This window comes from Manacus candei, unplaced genomic scaffold, assembly GCF_025592945.1.
Source record: "Manacus candei isolate 608988 ecotype Guabito, Panama unplaced genomic scaffold, ASM2559294v1 h1tg000044l, whole genome shotgun sequence".
NCBI lineage: Eukaryota > Metazoa > Chordata > Aves > Passeriformes > Pipridae > Manacus > Manacus candei.
Window position 1 is genome coordinate 710,962 of NW_026138092.1, and position 19,230 is coordinate 730,191.

Consider the following 19,230-nt stretch of genomic DNA (forward strand, 5'->3'; position numbering starts at 1 on the left):
CTGCTGGAGCTTTGAGTTGCCACCTTCCATGAGGACTCTCCACCAGCTCTGCTCTCTCTTCCCGAGCACTGCTCGCTCACCACTGCCAGGCAGGGCCTCTCTCCACATCAGTAGGAGCATTCTCTGAAAAGAAAAAATAACAAATAGAGCTGATTTTAAAACACACCACTTCCCATTTTCAAAAAGATAAACGGGAAGAGTTTTTATCGTAATCTGATCAAACCAGAACTTATTTCTTTTATCTCATGAAAGAGCCGATTCCCCAATATTCAGATGTAGCTTCCTGAAGCTCAGTCCTCAATTCATGTGTGACTCAAAGAGAGCTGACTTTCAGATCAGTGTTGAGCACCTGTAGCTCCCCCAAGCTTCCCTGGGAGCCGCTTGTGCTCCTCATTTGGGGTAATTGGGCCCTCAGAGATTCTGGCAGCAGCACTGGCAGGCATGGCCAGGAGGTGTCCCTGCCTGTGGCACGGTGGTGGCAGCCTGTGATTCCAGGGCTTCTTGCTGAGTCCAACAAACTCTTACGATGAACCAAGGGAAGGAAATTGTACCCCAAAAGTTTGGAGGTTTTTTCTTTTATTTTTGTTTGTTTGTTTGTTTCCCTTTTGTTTTCCAGGCAGGCATACATTTTATGTAGCTCTTTCCTCAAAAGCTCTTCCTACCCTGCAGAAACTCATCCTGTAGATGAGCTTCCAAACTTTGCCTCGTGGAGGGAGGCAAACCTGCAATCCTGCAGATTTACAACAGCTTCAGACTGCTTCATTCTATCACAACCAAATCACGTTGCCTGACAATCTAACTCTCCTCTTACTTAACCAAGAATTTTTAGGCATTTTACCAACACAGGCCCTCAGCTAATCTGTTCATATTATTACACCTTGTCATCTGGTTTGCTTTTAATGTGCAGATACTATTCTTTGCATTTTGTGAATGCTTCTCACTGAATTTAGGAAATTAAACAGGCTTTTTTCTGTCTCTTGATTGATTGGCACCAAACCTGGACATACAGCTTGGGGGAAAAATTATTAAATCAATAATGACTTGTGACAATAATAGTTATTGTCACATCTGGAAGAGATTCTAAGTCTTTTAGAGGGACTCTTTAGTAGCATGGTGTTGTCTGTTCTCAGTATCAAAATATTTAATAGAAGATTTACCAGTATGACTTTAAATTATTGTAATATTAGTGAAACAAGATTAGCACACAGGGAGGGAGTAGCAGAGGAGTCTGTTTCACATGCAGAAGGCTATGAAAAGTCTAGTGCTATATTTAAGAGATGAACAAACGGCTGCAAGCAGAGAGAAAAGAGGATATTTAATGTCACAGCTAAAAAACCAATAGGTGTATGGACCCTCCTGTGTGCCAAAAAATCAGAAAGTACATACGATTTGAAAATTGCTGTACCAAGCTCTAGGAATTAGGCCTCACTTCAAATACCTATTAAATATGTTTCTGTACAACAGGGCCATCAAGCTTAGCTTATTTTGTCAGGAGATGGTTAAGAGTGAGAATTCTCACAGTCTGTGTATTTTCCTGGTTTGTGTTACCATGACAGAGGATTTTGAGGATTTTGAGCTGCATTGCTCTTTTTTTTTTCTTTATGTCTTGTATGGAGGTCTCAGGCTTAAAATCAGAACATGGCCTGTGAATTAATTGTGTGTGATTTTAGGTGAGGGCAGGGGCAATTTTTGGTTGGATGAGAGAAGGAGAAAGCAGGAGGTGTGTTCAGAGAGCTGCTCAGTGAGATGCCCACACTGAACAGGATTCAGTCAAGGGCTGCAGCTGGTGGGCTCTTCAGTGCTGGGAGCCACTGCACCTTTGTTTGGGCTCCACTCAGGGCCATGGAGAGACAACCTGATCAGTCTCTCCAGACAAGATTTCACAAGAGGGATCGTCTCTTTTCTTACAGCGAGTTGGATTTTTATTCCTTTGCATTTTGGAGAAGGTATGGTTTCAGACAGGCAGGGGGGTGGTTTCCTACTGCACAGGATCAGTTGCTAGAAATGGTGTGTTGGCTTCCTGGAGAATCCAGAGCACTGGCTGGTATGGAGGGATCATTATCAGATGGTTGGATGATGAAGTTTTGACAATTGTTTTTGTATCAACACTTTCCCTAAAGCAAGGATGGGAAATTCTCTCTTCCTTGCCAAGGTGTGCATGAGCCAGCAGACACTTGTGGCAGATTGCACATTGATCCACATGTTAACATGATCAGTTGTTGATTCTTTGAGGTCAGGGAAGGGCCACCTACACATTTCCATCTCTTCTGCTACGGTGCAAACACCTCTCAGCATGTCAGCACAGCACCACAGTCCCTCTTCTGCTTCTCACCCAAACCTCTGGGCTCTGAGCAGTGGCACAGGAGTGGGGAGGCAGGGGAGCTGCACAGGGGCTGCAGTGTGGGAGCTGCACAGGGGCTGCAGTGTTGCAGCTGCTGCCTGGAGGGACCCACGGGCCAAACTCTGCCTGTGCAGGAGACTGTGGGAGGGCACAAGGAGGCCCAGACCCACCCAAGGCAGCTGCCCTGACTCCTGGGGACAGCCAGTGCTTCCAGAACAATCCCAGTGCTGGGAGCCTTGGGAACTGAGCCCCAGGTCAGTGTGCTAGCATTGCAGGCTGCTGTACACAGAATAATGCACAGGAGTTAGCAGGGACCTACAGCCACTGTGAGACTTCGTGTGCAGGTTCTGGTTGATTGATGGGGTTTTCTGGGTTCTCAGCAGGGTTTTTTTACATGATAGCTCCATGTAAATGAGGGCTGCAGAGTGCAGTTGGCTGAAGGCAGGTGAGAGCAGTTGAAGGCAGTGATGCTGGGCTGGTGATGGGCCTCACCTTTGGAAAAGGGGCAGAAAGCAATGGAATAGCTGGGAGAATTTAGGGAGGCGTGCAGGATCCTGCCCTGGGCTAAGCTGAGGCAGAAAGCTTTGAGACTGACTAGCAAACAGCTGGAATAAAAATGAGCTGGAGCTGCTGAGAAGGGAGATGGTGCCTGCTCCCCAGGACATTTCCAGCAAGACGTAAAACTATGAAAATTAACTTTGGAAAATATGAGACACACAGAAATAGCTAGAAAATGTGACTGCTCTAAAATTTCTTTGTCATCTTGGTAGCCAGATGATGAAGTAGATGAATGACTACAAAACTAGTGATATTATAAATAGTCTGGGGGGGGATTTCAATCTAAGTTATACATTCCCTGTAAACATTTCAACATTTTGTTTAGGATTGAGAAGCAAATAAATGAAAGAGAAGAGAAAGTGAAATACTGTGATAGGTGATGTTCAAGTCTAAAACTTCAGTTAAGTTGGAGAATGTTAAAGGAAATCAATGTTTTGAAGGGACTGGGGCAAGAAAGGTAGTTCTTGGTCACTAGGAGACAGTGTGAAGAATGAAAGGAATAAATATCAGCTGTAGAAAAATATATATTTACTGTTTTTTAACAAAAGCCTTGAAGTAGAGACATTCTGAAACAGGAAAAGAAAAATTCAGAAATCCCTGAGACCCAAGCCACTGCAACAACCAGTGGAGATCAATGTATCTTTCATCTAATGCAAGTAAATATTTTCTAGTAAATTGTGTCACAAATAGCTGTAGCACAGCTGAAAACAAGATTTCCATGCATCAAATAAATATAGAATGAACACCATGACATTGAAACCAGAACTGGACTTTAAAAACTATGAAGTGTTTCTGTCTAACAGCGTGATAGGATCTAAAAAGTGTTTCCATGTGATTTTTGTTTTCCTCTTAAGATAAAAACATTCTAATGGTTGAAAGGAAATGAAAATATTTGGAATAGCTTGTTGGTGTTTATTCAGTTGTTACTTACTTGACTAAATGTTGCATAAATGTAGGTGTAAAATATAAAGTGCAGAAACTTCTCTATTAAAATTTTACATAAGTAAACTCTTAATGAAATAAAGATTAGAAGTTTGACATGATTTTAAGAAATTAGTGGGACTTCTCTGATGCACAAAATACATTATATTTGTAAACTGTTGTATGGTATAAGGACTTTGCATCTAAATCCTTTTATATGAGTCAAAGTATGTATGCAAAAGAGATTCTAAATTTTTAGGGGAAAAAATCACTGTCTGACAGTTACTTTAAATAGTGCCATGACTGTAATGATAATGATAGTTAGAAAAATAAATCTGACTGATTTCCAGAATTTCTCCAAGATGCAATGCCTTTTTAATAAGGAGATAATTTGACAGGGAGAAAAAGATTTATAATACAGAGGTACTTTCATGTGAAGTTATGAAGAAACTACCTACACCCCATTATTAACTCCTCTAAGATAACTCCTTAAAAATCCAGCTACTTGTAAGGAGGAGGCTGATCCAGGACCTGCAGGTTCCAGATCTGGGAGCATTTTACAGCTTGGGGTGCACAGTGTGTTTTGTCAGTTTAGCAGCTGAACCAAACAATGGTAAAAACCCCAAACAAAACAGAAATAGATTCTTGAGGTGATGAACTTCTCTACTGATATTTCATGAACACCTCAGCACGATATGAGAGGTGTAGACTTATTCTCTCTTTCCCACCCCCTGGGAGTAGAGGAGGGAATTGAATTTGCTTTGTTGTAGAGAAGGAGGCTAAGCCTGGATAATGGATGAGAAGAATGATGCCCAGCTCTGGATTTCCCAGAGAAAATCGGGTCAAAACCATTGTATTCAACCTAACTGAAATCTCATTTTCATTTAAATCATTTTCTCGTCTTTAGTTAAATAACTTGGGTGGGCATTCACCATCTCCACACAGTCAGAACCCACGGCCACCAATCTCTCCTTAAGAAAGACAAGGACAAAGATGAAACCAGCCTCAGTTTAGAACTGTTCTAGAATTCCAGACTGGTTTTAAGCATATGGTAGACAGCTGTTGTCAGGCTTGCACTGACAGGCCAGGATTTGTAATGTTGTGCACAGTGTCAGTTTGTCATATATTACTTTCAGAACAAATTTTGGGGGAGAAGGGTAGAAAGGGGAAAGAACAACTATTTTTGAAACCAGTTGTTTTCCATGGTTTTGTGAGGCTGAACATTCTCAGAGTTGACATAATCCTGAGCTCTCACAGCCTTTGTTTTCCCCTTGTTCATTTTTCATGCTCTCCAGTACAAGTGTGGAACTCCATTGATCACTGATGGGTGTATCCTGGTGATAGACCTGCACCAGTGAGCAGAGAAAACTCCTGAATCGCTGTCTCAGCTCTCTCAGTGCCATGGCTCATGCCAGCATGTATATGGGCAAGTAGGAGGGCCTGTTTCAGAGACAGTATTCCTAAGGACTGTTGTCCCACCTTCCCCAGAGGTGGGACACAAGGATGTGTGGTTGGGAAAGCTGGTATATTCTGCTTTTTTTGGAAGATAGATGTTCAGGAGCTGCTCCCCTTCACTTTTCATACCTACAGAATCAGCAAGCAATGGCTGAGGACAGAAGTGAAGGACTGGAAAGCAAATGCAGGTGTCATTTATTCAACCTCATCCTCCTGCTCTAAAGGAAGAATCTCTTGGGAGATTGTTGTCATACTGCTTCTTACAAACCTGCCAGCTTCAAGGGCTTCAGAGCTTTCATACATGAGCTGCTCTAGTACTTAATTGTCCAGGGCTTGACCATTGAGAAAGGTTTCCTGATATATTAAGTTCCCACTGCTGCCAGTGAATATTCATAATCCCTCAGGGAAGGATGGAGGAAATCAGTCTTTATACTCCTCGGTGTGATATTTTATGTAATTGAAGAATTTACAATCTACTCTTCTGATTTTTGCTCTAAATGGAAGAATTCAACTTTTTTTCCCACCTTTCTGCTAAGCTTAACAATTTCCAAAGCTCTCAGCATTTTTGTTCTGCTACTTTGGATTCTCACTAATTCCTCCAGCTCCTTCCTAATGAAGCACTTCAGCCATGACATTATCAGAGGATAACAGAATTACTGCTTGTGCTTATAGGTGACCTCCCAGAAAATGTTCCTTTTCTTGCAGCACCTGCATATTATTAATTTGACTTATTTTATTGCTGTGTTTTTACTTCCAACCCTTTTTTCAGTGCTGCTGCCAGCACAATCATTCCCTGGTTTATGTTTGTACATTTGCTGCTTTTCCTCTCTAAATGAAGTACTTTGTACTTGTTGGATGCTGTTAATATGGAAATATCTAGACTTACTAGACTCATTCATGTCTTGCTCCTGCAAGGTTTCCATAAAACATCACGAGATTCTTAGGTTTAAAGATCATTAATGTTTATTTACCCATACCTTCTTATTTTGTTTATTGTATTTGTCACTATGCTCTTCTTTGTATACGCTTATGCTTGCTCATGCATACTTTATGAATATAGAAATTAGTATCTCATTAGCTTGGTAATTAGACCAGTGATAAACAGCTGTTTGTTTACTGTGCAGGCCAAGATTTCTAGAGAAGTTTGTTGTTTGGAATCTCTGTCACAATAAAAAGCATATATGGATGTGTAATACCTACTGTTAATCATTACTGCCAGCTCAGTGACATCTCAGTTTTTAAGACAGAGAGCAGTAAAAGGGAAATGGAGCATCCTTTAGCCATGCCAGAAGCCGTGTAATGTGTGCATTAGCAGAACACTGGGGGTTCCCTTGGCCTGGGATCCCAGATGCTGCAGAGGGTACAGCTGTGCAGAGGGAGCTTCCAGAGCACAGCTCGGGGGTGCAGGCAGAGGCAGAGCAATGGCACCTGTCATTTCTGCAGCTTGAGTTGGATTGGATGTTATCAGCATCTGGAAACCTCTAGCAACTGAGGTTTGCAGGGCTCCTACTTGCCCTTAGATTTCAATTCACTTTTGGCTTGGCCCCCCCACTTCCCCAATTCACGGCATCCCCAGGCCAGGGAGTTCCCTGTGGATCAGTGAGGAGAGAGGAGTTATTGAGAAGAATGAACTGGAATCATTGGGAGGGGACATGCTAACAGGTTTTTTTTAGGATCACAATAATGCTTGTCCCCCAACACCTGGAGAAATGATGGCAGCAGATCCGTGTGGATGTGGGAAAAGTCTTCCAGCTGGTGGAACTGTTCCTACACACCTGAGCTCATGGTCAGAATAGGGCACCTGGACATGCAGAAAGCCCAACTTACTTACCCTTATTTTCATCTCTGAAACAGCACACGTTGGTTGAATTAACCTCCTCTTCATTAGTATTTGCTGATTATCAAATTAGGAGGGAGGCCTTGGGTGTGTAGGTGAATTCCTGTGAAAAAAAGTGGGACTTACAGAGAGATCCTTTTGCTGCCTTCCAGGAGAGTTCCAGATAGTAGAGCAGGGAAATGTGTGAAACCCTTGCAGAGAAGGCTACATAAATTAAATTACCTTCTCCTGTAAGGCAGTGCAGAGAAAAGATCAACCTGTTCCCAGACAGCCCCATTCTCTCAGTTCCCCTATGCAGCAATAATCCTTTAGTTGAGTCCTCAGAAGGTTCACAGAACCAAAAGCTCACTTAGGCAGGGAGGCCTTTATCAGATGTTGTCTGCTCTGCTTTTTCATTAGGAAAAATGTCAGTGCTAGAAAGGAAGTAAGCATTACCCATAAGATTATTTGCTAAAAAGTTTATCAGAATCAGGTAATTAGCTGACTGTCTCATTAGTCACATTGCCAAAATGTGATTGGTATTCTGTGTTTTGTGCTGTCTTAGCAGTGATTTTTTTTCATTGATTTCTCCAGCCTTTCAGTTTATTTTTAGAAATAGAAAATATGTCATTCTGGCTGCTTATTTCATTTCTGAGAAAAGAGAATGTCCCACAGTGGGAGAGTTTTCAGGTATTCATCAGCTATTCTTGAAAAAACATATGATCACACCATGGCTGCTCTGAAACTCAGTAGATGAAAGTGGGGAAATAAATTGCAGAATGCTCTAGGATTTGAGGAGTTGAGAGGCACATGTATACTTGAGTCTGTTTTTTATAAATGGTAGTTGTCTTTTCTGAAAACTTCATTGACAGTGCAGGAAATCTTTGCTGAGTGATGTAGGATGTTTTTATTCAAAATTAAAATTATCTGAAAACTGTAGTTTTTCCAAATCTCAGAATGCTGCTGAGTATTGCCAGATATAAACAGAATAGAAAACATGCAGTATTGATATTTTTATTTAAATCTTGGAACAAGTCAAATACTTAATAAGGAGGATTGTGATTGCGAGACTTTACATTTCTGAGGTGTTTGTGTTCTGTCACAGTTGGCTGCCGTGTATTTGACTTTTCCTTTGAAATTGGTGGAAATCTTACATATTGTATTCTCTTTCTCTCCTTGTTTTCCATGTGCAAGTCTAGTGAATACTTCTCTGGGCCGTGTGCTCACCTCCCCACACCTCAGACTGAAGCCCAGGTGTGGGGAAGGCAGAGAGGACAGACATGCCCCTCTTTAATGCTTTAATGCTGTTCCAGGGCCTGCCTGGAATGACTTCTCTGGTTTGAGCAGTGTGAACAGCAGTGTTCAATTCACTTACAAAATCTGGTGTGTGAATGGCTTGGGAACATGTTGTCAAACAGCAAATGATGGTGACCAAGAGCTGGTCTGGAGACAAGGGGCTTCTCTGCAGCAGCCTCCAGCTTCCTGGTGAGCTCTAGGATTCCCTGGCAGGACTTCAGAGACTGGGGAAGACCTTGGAAATAGTAAACAACTGAGAAATACCATTTTGCAGGTATTTCCCTCCCTTGACAGTTTAATTTTTGTTCATCAAAGTATGGTTGGAATTCCCCAAAACGTTCCACAGCATTGTAGTGTGTTGTTTTTAGTCATATCATTCAGTTCTCTGTGCTTTTCCCCCAATTACTCAAAATATGTGTGTGCAGATGTTCACAAAATGTTCATTTTCATCTTGAAAGCTGCTGTTGTCCCAAAAAACTTATTTAAAACTTGCATTCTGTGAAAGTTGTTTATAAATTACAAAGCAAAATTAAAACAAACGATTTCTTAGATGATCTCTGTGACAAACCACAATTAATTAAGTAACAATTCCAACATTAGTTAGCTGGCAAGAAAGCATGTATTCTGTGAAATAATGAAAAAATATAAATTTAAGAGAGCAGTGACATTTGCAAAATGTGTGGAACTCATCAAATGAATCTCTAGTTCATATTGGCATTGGCTGGCTAGGCTGTGATAGAGCGTTGCTCCATCTCCAGCAGCTGCAGTATCTAAGGGGCAGGGGGAGATGGAGGGTTCTGCTCCTGGAGGCACAATTGTGTGGTAACTAGCACTGATTTTTCTGCATTAGAATCTCTCCTATGTTACTTCCAGGCTACACTCCTGTTTCCAAAGTACTATTGGAGTCCAAGCTCACAGGTGGAATCTGTAAGTAGTGTGTGAGGAAGGGTAACTGCTGTTCCTGACTGCACGTAAATGAGGGGAGTTCCTCAGCTTTCACTGCCTGAGAAATGCCTCATTATTGCAGCAGTGTGGTTCAGGATGCTGAGGTTGGACAGGCCCCTCCTGTTGTGGTGTTGGTTAGGATGCAGTGGGTGATGTCCCAGCTCAGTGGAGCTGCAGCAGTGTCACAGGGCAGCAGAGGTACGTCTGCACTGGAGGAGGAAATCTGGGGAGATGCTAAGCTGGAGCTGGCACAGCTCGCTTAGCCTTGGTGACAGACTGGGGAGGGACATCCAAGTTTAAGCTAGGAGAGAAGGAGTGGAGTTCTCTCTGCCTGGTGCTTCACCTAAAATAAACCAGTGAGGAGGTGTTTGAGGAAAGCCTGGGTGTGGCACTCAGTGCCACGGTCTAGTTGACAAGGTGGTGCTAGTTCATAGGTTGCACTGGATGATCTCAGAGGTCTCTTCCAACCTTGCTGATCCTGTGACTCTGTGAAAATCCAAGGAAGATGCATTGTGTAGCCATCACATTAGGAGGTGAATGTTGGTCCAAAGAAGAGCACAGCAGGGGAAAGAGAAGAAGATGCACGAGCTGTTAATGTGGTCTTTTGGACAGCTTTGCTTTGAGGGGAGTACGTGATTTGTGTGCAATTATGAGGAAACCTGTGAAAAACCACTGCTGGAAAGAAAGGAAAACTGGGACATTTTCATTGCCATACTCCCTTCTGCTTTAAGAAGTGGCAGGTCACATTCCAATGGGAGAATTGTGGTTTCTGCTACAAGATCTATAAACACCCCAAAAAGTTTATGGCAAATGAAAGAACTGTGAAATTACCCTCTGTTCTCTCCTGTCAAATTTATAAGCTGAAAAATGATCCTGTACAGTGCTGTGGGAGAGATGAGTATTAAAAGCATTTTGCAAAGCAGAAAGATTTCCCTGGGTTGAGATTCCTTCCCTGGATTGAGGTTCCTTCATGTAATGAATCTCCATCCAAGTATGACCCTAAAAAAATGATGGAAGATTTATCTTTTGATCCTTACTAGTTTAGCTCATGATTATTTTTACTTTATATCCTACACTACTCTCTGCTGATGAAATTTGATAAAGGTCCCAAATTGGCAGGGATGACAGAGTAGAAGGTGAGGGATCATGTATGTTACTCTTTCTTCATATACTTCTTTCATTGGATGCTCTGCAGCTGGCTGGTAATGCAGTGCTTCCTGTTTGTTGACTTCATGGGCTGTGCATGGTTAAAGTACCAGGAAAGGAGAAGTGTCCTTGGATGTAAGTTTGAAAAAGAGTAAATGATGAATTTCTAGCTGTGAAGACAATTGAATTTCAGAAAGAGTTAGGTGGCTTTAGAGAAAATCCAGGTTGGTGTCTTTGGAAGACTCTACTTCTACAAAGGCACCCTGAAAATCAGGGAGAAAGTCCCTAAAAATATTAATTACCTGATACATATTCCTAGCAGGGATTGTCTCTTTATTTGCTGAGAGGGCATAATGGGAACCTGATTCTTGGCTGAGGTTTGAAGGCAGTACAAGAATATAAATAAAATATTAGTAGTTCTGCACGAAAGGAATGTCAGTATTATTGTAGACCTTGTACAAAATAATTTATTCCATAAATTAGCCCTTTTTCTTTTTGACAAAGGACTGAATAACAAGACTGTATTTTTAATAAAGAAATACCTTTATTTGCTTTAATATTACATATAAATAAACTTCAGCTAGGTGTTAATTTATTATTAATCCAATTTTTTTGTCATCATGACCGGGCTTCATGAACAAAGATTTGGGGAGGGCTCTGCCCACGTTTGTTACAAACACACTGGTGGCTAAAAAGGCCAATATGAGACAGACACGTCTGGTTGCAGAAGGCACAGCAGAAAAACTCCTTAGGTGGGAAATTCTGCAGGGCACGATTCTTCCTGTGTTGTCTTTTCTCCTCAAGGGTGATCCTGTGTGCTTTCTCAAAGGCATCAGCAGCGTTATAGATGGTGTGTCTCCTTCCCTTTCACAGTCATTTTCAGTCCCAAACAAACCTCTGCTTTTTCTGCTTAGACTGAGACAGGGCTGAGGGCTGTTCTGGCTTGGAAAATGCTACAAGCTCACTATGAGAATTACTACAGCACTGGAATGGGCTGTAATCGGTGGGGAAAGTAAAAAAACTAAGGACTACTTGATTTCTCTTGTGAATTCTCCTATCATTTCTGTGAGATGTAATTAATTCATCGTTGAAAATCTATGCAGTGGAACAAGTAAAACTTGTCTTACACTGTGCTTTCCATAGGATGAGGAAATCTTAGCTTCATGCAGGCTTTTGTTTTGTTTTTCTGACAATCAAAGTGTACTCCTGACTTTATTATTCCCTTCATAAAGGGAAACTAACCTTCACGGTAGCAACAAGTAATCAATAGTTTATCTTGTGGATGAATATATTTATCACCATTCTTCCTAGAATATCCAAAGGGACTTGCTAAGCAGATGAGTACACTTATATCCTGTATTCCAAGGTAGACCTGCTCTTCACCTGGGGCTTGTCCCTGTGCTTTGATCTCTGGATGGACAAGTGGCTGAGCTCTGTACCAATGTATTTGTGCTATGTACAAATGTATGAGCTCCCTGATGAGGGTTGGGCAGGGATATTAGTGGTGACTGGCAGAGCTCGTGCCCCTGCTTACCCCTGAACTGCCCCGTGGTTGTGCTGCTGGAGGTGCAGGGTGGCCCTGCTGTGCCCTGGCAGGGGGTGGCAGGGCTGCCCTGCCCATCTCCCCAGCAGAGCCACAGCAGAGTTCTCTGCCCTCCCTGCACTGGGAGCTCTCCCTTGCTGGCTGGAGCCTGAGCTCGAGCAGCATCACCTGAGTGAGGGCAGGGCACTTTTCTGCCTGTGTGACAATGAGAGGCAAAGAATGTTTCTGTTGCTGGTGGAGGAATGAGTGCAGAGGGTGTCTGTGCCCACAGGCACAGAAGTGTGTCCAGCCAGCAGCTGAGGAATGAATCCTGGGTATTCAGAAATTGTTCTTCACACGGTGATATCGTAGAATTGTGGCTGTGGTTCTTATGAATTGCCTTTTCTTCAAGCTGGCTCTCTAACCACAAGAACTAAGAAGTTATACACATGAAAAAAAAAAGAATAAAGTCCCAAAGTTGTTGGTTTTTTTTTTCCTGAGAAGGGAGCAAGCATGATGAACTTGTCTGGAGACTAGCTAGCTCACCAGTTAGTACCTGCATATTAAAACTAGTCTCAATCCCACTGCCTCCTCCCCAGTCATGTTTTCAGGTTTAAAGAAGCATCTGGGATTAGTGAAGGGTAGGATTAGACAAGGTACAAAACCGTAGGAATCAGTTTTGTTTATAGTAGGTGGAAGCTGAGATCATCCTGTGATCACTCAATTCCAGATGCTGGGGTTTTAATTAAAATAAACTGTCATATTCACAATATAATAGCAATGAAGCACAGAAAGAAGAGGCAGAGTAAAAATAGAGACAAAATAGTATAGACAAAGGAAAAAAGAAACGAGTAAAGAAAAAGGAGGAGGAATGTAATACCACAAAGGAAAATCTGTTATATAAAGTCCAATTTTTAGAAGTGTAACAGAAACTTTTCAAATATATTCAAATAAAAACTTGTTCCAGTAATATCATAATTACACAGTGTAGGTGGAGCAAAAAAGGATTTTTTTTGCATCTGTTTCAATTTATCCTCTACTCTGGATACCATAGAGAAATCCCTCCAGAGGATCACTTCAGTTCATAGACAGCACCTATGAATTTTGCTGCTGTGTGCTCCAAGACTGTATCAATAACTGGGTACTTCAGTAAAAGTGCATCTTCAGAGAATTGCTCAGTCCCCTCCCTCTCCTTCCTCAGAACACTTTATTTCCTTCTTAACTCTTCTCCTGTTTGACTCAATAGTTTATGGGCTGCTAGAAGGATGATGCTGAAGCCATTTCCCTCTTGTAGTTCAGTTGTTCTGATTGGAAGTGCCTGGAAAAATGTAGGTGTGCAGCACAGTCACCTGCTGGTATGCCAGTGAACAGCCAAACCAGCCTTCACATTGCCCTGGTTGAGAGCAAGGCAGGTTTTGATACTGAGGTGCACAGGGGAAAATTCTAATCCTTTGCTGGATCTTGGACATCCTGTCGGAGCTGATGTTTCCAGTAGCACACTGCACCAAACTCAAGCCTGGCATAGGATTTTCTTCAGGTAATTCCTGAAGTGAAGTCATCAGGTGAACGTCTGTACTCCCATAACAGTTGGGAGTTTTCTGTAGAAGTCTGTATGTTAATTTTCATGGGCCAAATGAGCCTCAACAGTCAAAGCCAAAAAGGTAGTAATACGTGGGACATTAAAACAGGATGGAAGGACTCTAGCTCAGCAATCTTTATGTGCTTAGTTCCGTGGTAACTAACCATCATTAAACATCTTTCCATCTCTTTAAAAAAGTACAGAGGAAAAAATAATGATAAAAAGTACTAAAAGTATTTAAAAACTTGTTTCAGGCACAGGTGCTAGACAGCCTACAATCATGCACTTAGTTAAGACAGGTGAGTTTAATTCAGAGCACCTGTTCCTAATGTTAGTAGTAGATTTAAGCTTCAAGTCTGAAGAATTTCTTCTGTTTGCTCCTCAGATACAGCAGTGGGATGATGCTGTTTCTCTCCAAACAACTTTGTGTTGCTTATATTCTCAGCCTGCCATGGAACCACATCGCTGCTACTTGAAGGGTGAGTGGGAAATAAAACCAAAAGCATCTTTTTTCTTTTACCTTTTCCTTCAACAGCAGACAGTTTTCTAAATTATGTTAAGAATAATAGTTTTTTGGGTTTGAAGATACATTTAATTGAGAAGAGCGGGAGCTTTTTTTTTTGCTGTCTTTGTTAATGTCTAATTCTCTTTCCTTGAGGACAAGAAAATACAAACAGACAAAAGGGTAAATAAAGGAGCAGCATGGACAGAAACTAGGAAAAGCATGTTACAGCTCTGTGTGTGCTCTTGAAAAAGGGCAGCAGTACATGTAGTCTTTTTTTTCTGGTGGCAGTGTGACAAGCCATGCTAGCAGGCAGGTTAGCTGTCCCTCTGCCCACAGGAATGTTTGCATCAGCAACAGTGCCCAGGAGCAGTCGGGTGACACAAAGATCTGTGTCAGTTAAGGGACACTGTCTTATTAACAGAAGGCAGAGAAAGCCAGTGGTGAAGAAAGGAAGCGGTTAAGGATGGAAAAGAAAGGCTGGATGCAGGTAGCTGGGCTGGTAGCTGGACTGAGGCTGCTAAAGTTGCTGATTGCAGTCAGTGGTGATTTTCTGTGTGTTAAATACTTATGGAAATAAGGGGAATGGATCAGTGGGGCTGTAGCTGTGTCATGGGGCAGTGATGCCTCGGTTCCTTCTGGTCTTTGTTCCAGAAGTCTGAGTTGCTGTGAACTTGAGGCTGAGGAAGGAAGGAGATACACCAGCAGGCAGGCTTCCCTGTTCATAAAACAGCTAAGCTGCATCCCTTTTGTTTTCCCCCTTCCCATTCTTGTAACCGCTCTTGTTACCTTGATTCCCATGGCAGGTGCTTTGTGGTGCTGGGCACTTGGTTCCTCAGGTTCATGCATGTGCACAGCAGCTCCTGTGAGCTCCCAGGGATTTAACAGGGAATGAATTTCCAGCTTAGCCCAAAGCAAGCCAGTCAAGGACTGGTTATCCCCCATCAGTCTGCTCCTTTATCCAGGAGGAGCAGGCAGTGCAGCTCTGGTGCCAGGGGGTCTCGTGAGGCTCCTCCAGCACTCTGGCCCAGTGCCAGGGGTGTGCAGGGCAGTGCAGGGGCCTTGGCTCCAGCCCTGCCAGTGCCACGGGGTGCAACACATTCCTTCCTGATCCCTGGGCCTGCTCCTTTGTGAGCGAGGTCTGTCCTGGCCCCATTCCAGACTGGCCAGCTCCTGGAGCAGCTGCTCTGGAATTGTTTGGTCTCCCCCAAACACTCTGTCTCTTGATGATGTGTGACCCCTTGACAGAAGCAGCGTTTTCATTCCTCCCACTGTCCCTTGTGACCTGTGACTGCTCTGCTGATTCATCACAATATATTATATGAGACAATTGTTTCCATGTTTAAGCTAGTAATTAGCTTTTTTTTGCCATAAATCTGAGTTTCATTTTCAACTTCACTGTGCAACCAAGACATTTCTCATGTGCTCTCCTCTTCCTCAAGAGAACTAGTATTTATTTTTTTAAGAGAGGATGGTGAGAGAAATGAATTGGACAAGGTGTTTATGAGATGTGCCAGTCTAAAAAATGCAGTGTTTTACATTGTTTGAATATGGTTTGATTTACTGCTTTATTTACAACATAGCTGTTGAAAAACAACCTGACCCATCAACCCTGGGATTGTTTTTCATATAGCTGTGAAAAGATGGGTGCCTTTTGCTATATCTGGAAAGACTCTGGCTGTTCTCAGAGTGGTTTGGTGTGAAATGTATAAGCAGAAGATCTCTGTGCAGGGAAAGCTGTCTGCTGTCATGGGGACTTGGAAGAAAGCAGAGATTTGCAAAAAGGTGTGAAGAAGTGAGGGAACAAAAGAGGTGTTTTCATAGTCCCTGTTTAAATGTTCCTCAGAAGTCTCAGAAAGGTGGTTATCTCATCAGAGCAGCTGCTGGTTTTATCCACTTACCACTTTACCAGGACTAAAACTCTTACTAATGCTTTATATATGTATTATCAGCCAAATACAAGGGTTTGAGGTTTGCCATTGTTTTATGTAGCTAATCATCTCATTAAAAAGGTCTCATACTAACCAGTTAAGCCAGCTCTGATAAGCCTCCAAAGTCTTAGATGACATTTCAGATAATATTGTGTAATTTGACATTGAGCTGTGGGAATATAACTGGGGAAGAAACCTTCAAACTAGCAATTTAGCTAGGGCTGGGAATGATTGCAATTACAGATTTCCAGGCTGAGGTATGTGAGTCATCTCAGAAAGGTACAGGGCAGAGCTGGGAGTCTGCCTCCAGCTTCTGAGGACTTGCACGAGCAAGGAGGAATGAGGAGCTGTTCCTGCTCTGGGTTTCTTCAGGCAGTGACCAGAGGTGGCCTCATGGTTTGTGACTGTGCCAGCCTGCAGTCAGTGATTACAACTGGGAACTGGCCTGGGACCTCTTGCCAGCAGGCAGTGCTGTGGATCCCAGGACTTTGGGCTCCATCTCTGGGTGTAGCAGGAAAGAAGAACAGAGGCATGTTCTCTCTGCTGGGCCTGAAACTTGAAAACATTATCAGTGCCACGAAATGGAAAATGAGCAAACTGGCTTTGGGAATGCCTGGACTGGGCTGCATGCTCTGAGGAGATGAGCCTGAGATAGAATTACTTCTCATTTCTTTTCAGTAGCATCCTAGAATCAGTGGCATCCAGGGAACTGGGGCAGGTACAGCCAAACTCCATTAGTGGTTTTGGGTTTTTTTTCACCAAAAGACATGTAAATGTGGCACTTAAGGTCATGGTTCAGGGGAGACTTGGTAGGGTTAGATTTACAGTTGGACTCAATGATTTTGAAGGTCTTCTCCAACCTAAATGATTCTATTAATAAAGGAAAAGAAGACAAACAGGTGACTTTAGTCCATCATGAAGATCATAATTTAAAGGATTTGTCTGACAGGCATTATCTTGACAACTGATTTGTGTTGATAATAATAGAAACTCTGTGGGATCTTTGTTCCTCTGTTACAGAGGGAGGAAGCAAGAGAGGAAAAACACCATGTTGGAACTTCTGTGAGCAAATACAGAGTATGAAGCAGAAAATATTTGGCTGCAAAAACTGTCTCAAAGCACACCATGGCAGTCCATATCATACGTGCAAATTTGCTGTTGATGTATATGGAGAGGGTGATGACACTTGCTTTTTGAGTGGAAACCAGCTCTTTTTCAGGCTGGTGAAAGGATAAGGAAAATCTGAGAACAGTCGTGAATACCAGTGGCTGTGAATGCTGTGTGTTAGATTATATTTAAATCTCTTCCCACTTGAGTTCCCACTTGTGTTCACAATGCTCAAACACATGAGTTAAGCCATCACAGATTGTGCTGCCATCCTTGAATTGTTTTTTGTAGCATCAGTAGTGTTGGTGAGCTACAACATGAGGCATGTAACTCTCATGGTTCCATCTTACCTCTTTACCCCTCAGTTACATGTCACATGGGTGTTTTATTGGGTTTAGCTGCATGTAATTTTGGCAGCCCATCCACTCTCTATCATCATTCTTTTTTTCAAGGCAGGATAAAAAATAACTTGCAGGATTCTTCCCAACTGATCTTTTAAATCAGCTGTTCCCAACGCTTGCTGTTGTTTCACATTCTGGTTTTAAAACCCAGTACCTATTTATGACTCTTTGCTGGTTGAGTTTCTGTTATGGTTGCTACCTTTCTTCAAGAACCTCATCAGTTGTCAGCAAAACAGTGGATTTTTCAGTTGATAATTCTGCTATGTCAAGCTTATCCCACCTTTCTGCAACTTATCCCCCCCAAATGTGGAAGTTGTTGATTATGAGAATCATAGCACCAAATTAATAATGAGGTAAACAGTTTCAGTTCATACTTTCCAGCCTGCCTGCTGCTAATGCAGAGATGCTTCTGGTGTGTGAACTCGTGTGTGTTGGGTGTGCTGTTCTGGCCAGGCTATTTCTGTGGGAGAATGACATAGAAGCAGTCAGCCCAGGCTGGGAGCTCACAATCTATAGCCAGAAATCCCAGTTAATTTTGGCTCCTCAAGGGCAGGCAGAAGAATAGAATGAGACATTTCTAATCGTGAAATGCTTCTGCGTGACCACAATCTGACTTTTGTGTTTGCCAAACGTTTCCTCTGCAGCAACATTTCATTTTTGGGTAACATTCCAGCTCAGCTAACTGTGCTGATCAGCATCTCGGGTCTCCTATTTCATGTAATAAAACTTAGCAAAGTAGCAGCTACTTAAAAGGCAGAGAGGAAGGAGAATAACTTCTGCTCACATGAATTGGACAATTATGTCTTTAACAAAAAGAGGAATTTAGTGTTCAGTTTTACAAATATGGTAGCAATTATTTATAATCATGAATCTGATTTGAAATGCTTACTGAGTGGTAGATGGCTTCATATTCATTGCCTTTATTGTGCTGTCTTGCCCATGAATCAAAGCAGACTTTCAGTGCTGTCTTTTCTGCCTGGTTCATTATCTACAGACTGTGGCATATCAAGAGAATGTGCTTACTTTCATGTAAAGTATAAAGAAATCAAACTTCAAGCTGTTTCTGTTTTGAGGATTTAAAAACAGGACCCAATTCTTAATTTTTCTCTTTTTATTTCTTCTTGCAAAGTATTTTACAACATTAATAAGGATTTCTGATAAGCAGCACTGCTACTGATATTGCCAGACACAGCTGATGAAAAGCAACAGTAAATTGTTCATTAGATTTAGTTCAGATAATTTCTGTGGAAGAAATGTATTTGTGGAAGGACCAGCTTTCCCCCAAAGATGGGAATATTTGAGGAATATTTTGGTGTGGACATGATCAGGGTTTTTGGCTCAGAGGCCTGAGTGGTGTGCCATCAAGAGAGGAGTTAATTCTCCTCTGAAACGGGGCACATGCTTTCTTTAACAGAGAGGAAGGTTTGTGTTGTGGTGCCTGCTGCATTCCCTGAGTGCTGTGGCAGAAACCTCCTCAAAGAATCCCAGCAAGTGAGCAAACCATGACCCCTGAGCTCTCTCCCCTCTCCACTCCTGCACTGTCAGTCCTTAATCAAGCTGTGCTGCTTCGAGTGTTTTTCCCATTTGATATTCTAGGAGTTTCTCCCCACTTTATATCAAACTAACTGGTCTATGGTTTCCTGCTATGTCTCCAGGCACTTTTAAAATAACTTTATGTTAGCCACTTTCCAGTCCCCAGGGGTCTCTTCC

General features: G+C 42.3%; 2 long non-coding RNA genes across 2 annotated transcripts in view; both read left to right on the forward strand.

The window, feature by feature from the left end:
• LOC127474803 (uncharacterized) overlaps positions 1-9,368 on the forward strand; it is an 86,096-nt gene extending 76,728 nt beyond the window's left edge. The window contains exon 3 of the long non-coding RNA XR_007905987.1: positions 9,261-9,368. This is a non-coding gene — a long non-coding RNA (uncharacterized LOC127474803). The remainder of the gene's footprint in view (positions 1-9,260) is intronic.
• Positions 1-19,230, forward strand: part of LOC127474796 (uncharacterized) — a 424,738-nt gene that overhangs the window by 135,151 nt on the left and 270,357 nt on the right. Inside the window, exon 4 of the long non-coding RNA XR_007905981.1 lies at positions 13,965-14,058. This is a non-coding gene — a long non-coding RNA (uncharacterized LOC127474796). The remainder of the gene's footprint in view (positions 1-13,964; positions 14,059-19,230) is intronic.